This window comes from Cibotium barometz, chromosome 42 (genome assembly GCF_041138505.1).
Source record: "Cibotium barometz isolate CiBa-2024 chromosome 42, ASM4113850v1, whole genome shotgun sequence".
Classification (NCBI taxonomy): Eukaryota; Viridiplantae; Streptophyta; class Polypodiopsida; order Cyatheales; family Cibotiaceae; genus Cibotium; species Cibotium barometz.
In genome coordinates this window covers 16,399,515-16,402,733 of record NC_141087.1, presented here as the reverse complement: position 1 = coordinate 16,402,733, position 3,219 = coordinate 16,399,515, and positions in this window count along the sequence as shown.

The window sequence follows — 3,219 nt, the reverse complement described above, 5'->3', positions numbered from 1 at the left end:
TATAAAACCAATCCCATATGAAACAGTCACCTTTCTATAATCACTTTTCTATAATATGCAATAAACAATCCTAATTTTTAATCAACGGCTAATAATTAAGCTCTTCTAGTACTCAAGTCATGTAGAGACAAATATGGGAACATTGGTACTCTCAAGCCAAATTCTAGGTCCTAGGAAATCAAACAGACTTTTTTAAGTATAAGTTAACCGATGGAAGGAATCAAGTCCTATCCTATGATATGGATAGACCAACTACAAACAATTATTCTAATTTTGGTCACAACTTAAGATGATTTAACTAGGGTGAACATCTCATTCCATATCAACTCGTCTTACTTTTCAAAAATAAAATCAGTTCAAAATATGCTCCCAAGTAGTCAACTAATTATGAAAAGGTTTTTAGTTAAGATTTACTTACCTGCAGTGCCATGTAGAAATGAAGATGACTAACTTGGATATAAGTAGTAGTAGGCGAAAATCTACCTTCCCATTGTACATTAACTTGATATAGTCCACCTTTTCTCTTGTCTTTTCACATTTTCACATCACCCCATCTGGTACCTTGTCCTTTACAAACCCACCATCTCCAAGGAGAGACACTGTCTGCCTATACTCCCTGCCTGTACTCCCTTATCATGTTAGATTCTAGAAGGGAGGTAATTGTGACCTTGCACCATCGAGAACCGGCTGGTCTCGTCCACTGCGCATGGTTGACTGCCTCCCACCGTCTACCTTGAGCTTGGCACATAAATTCGTCTTCTCCGATTGCATTGCCTTTGCCTGCACTCACCACATTCCCAAGTGAAAGGGGTATCACATGATGGCCTTCCACCCCTTACCAACATGCAGGGGTATCACATGATCCCCCTGCATGGAAGAAGACATGCCTACGAGCACACAAGCTAGGTGTGTGTGTGTGAGAGAGAGAGAGAGAGAGAGAGTGAGAGAGAGACAGAGAGAGAGAAAGAGAGAATGAGGGAGGGAGAGAGAGGGGTACGATAGGGGCCTCAAAGAGAGCGAGTGTTGGAGAGGGAGCGTAGGAGACGCTACGGAAGAGTGGGTGAGGATGAGAGGACGACAGTGAGCGTAGGAGGGGCTGCGGGAGATGGGTCGCAAGAGAGGGGGAGTGAGGGAGAGGAAGCGAGAGTGTGAGGTTGCGAGAGGCCTCACACATGCAAGTTTGAAATTTGGGTAATATAGTTTAACTCTTGGATGATGAGAGTTGGATTAGATATTTCAACTCTTCGACTCGAGTTGGATTACAGTGACTCTTGGACCTTTCAATTCTTAAAATGGAGTTGGATATTTGTAGCAAGATCTACAATAGCTTAAGAGCCAAGAGACTTTAGTAGATCCTATAGGTTATTCAAGGGTTAGGATTCCTTGAGGCTAGGGGTGTGTACTAACCCAACATTAGGATTAGGGCTTGGCGAGAGCTAGGAGGGTTCACACACATGCTAAGGCTGCTAGCAAGATGAGGTCTTGATTGGTCATGTGTCAATAAACAATAACCAAGTGGATAATCATGGCTAAAAGTTTATAGATAAAGCACAGCCAGTTATCCTTGCGGTCACTTATTAGACACAAGGAGGTACCACACATTACCCTAAAAGTAATTTCCTCTTCATAGAAACTTCCTTGATCTTGGAAAACCTTAAACCAACAAGGCTCAAAGATGCTTACATACAAGGTTTCCATACTCCAAATATACTATTGTAAAGTTTCATTACCATACTAGAATGATTCAAACAAAAATCATATCATCCAAGAAAGCTAGGTTGCCTCATTGTCATCATATCATCCATAGGTTACCACATTGCCATCATATAATATTGGAAGTTCATGTCCTCTTTCTATTAAAAGCAAAAATAAATGCCTATTATCATGGTATATATATAAAAGGTTTGGCAAATATATTTTCCCTATATATATATGCAAGTATACAAACCTTGGGCAAATCTTTCAAAACTTCTCTAAAAAAGTGAATTTGGACCTTTTTTTTTTCAAACCACAAATTTTCCTTGTAAAATAACCACCTTATAAAATAGCCCCTATTTTTTCCCTTTCTTTCTTTTGTAATAGAACAACTAGAAGCAATGTGATTAAAGTTTAAATGTTACTCTTGCAACTGAACCTTCAAATGTCTCATTAAATACAATCAAAAACCTTCCCATGAAAAGGCGGAGTGATCCTCCAGCTCCCCATATTATGTGGTTAGTATTGATATAATAATAACTGTACAAATGTGGAATTAGCAAAGGTAGCAGTTTAGAGCCATAAGATGTTCTGAGAATACTACAATTGTGCTTTGTTTATCTATCGTTCAAAGTTAAAGAGCGTACTTTTAATGGCTACAGTTGTGAAGAAAAGAATAGATATGTAAGATCTCATTCTGTGCAAGGCTTCCCAAAGGATCAACTTGCAAGCCTGGTTTAATTTTTAATAATTTTACTCGCAAAAGAGTATGGGGTCTTTGCTTTGGGATTAAGGGTTGTTTACCCATATGTTACTGGTGCCTTTGCTACTGAAATGTTGCACAGATTCAATGAGCCAGGAGTCATTGCACCCAACTATAACAATGCACTCGGTATGAGCTGTGGTTCAAGAAGATGGTATTCTTTGACTTGGCATAACCTGTACTTCTAGTAAGCCCTAAGATGGCAGAATGTAAGGTAATCTTATGATTCAAACTGGTGTGTAACACTAATTTTGGTGATGATATACAGTTTTGCTATGACTAGGTTTGATTGGAGTAACAATTTGAAGCCCAAAAAGAGAAGGTTAAAGGCCCAAACCTGTGATCCAACAGTCTGTGCTTGCCCTTGAGAAACATGTGTAAACTCTCTGCCGGTTTGATCACACGAACATTGCTAGTAAAAGATAAGCATCTAGCTTAATCTTTGAAGCTCAGTGGTATTATTGCTAGTAAAAGATAAGTATTTCACTTAATCTTTGAAGCTCAGTGGTTGCATTACTAGTATAAGATATGTATTTCGCTTAATCTTTGAAGCTCAGTGCTATTATTGCAACAGCAATATTGACACACAGGAAACCTACTATAACCAGACGGATCACAAAGTAGGGAATGGCACATATCCTCCTATTCCTGGCCAGAATAGGCAAAACAGTCTGCCTCTGGAATGGTGGGCTACCTATTCCCTGCTATCACGGCTTTTCCCAACAAATTAAAAAGACAAGTTGCTTTCACTCAACTTTTAG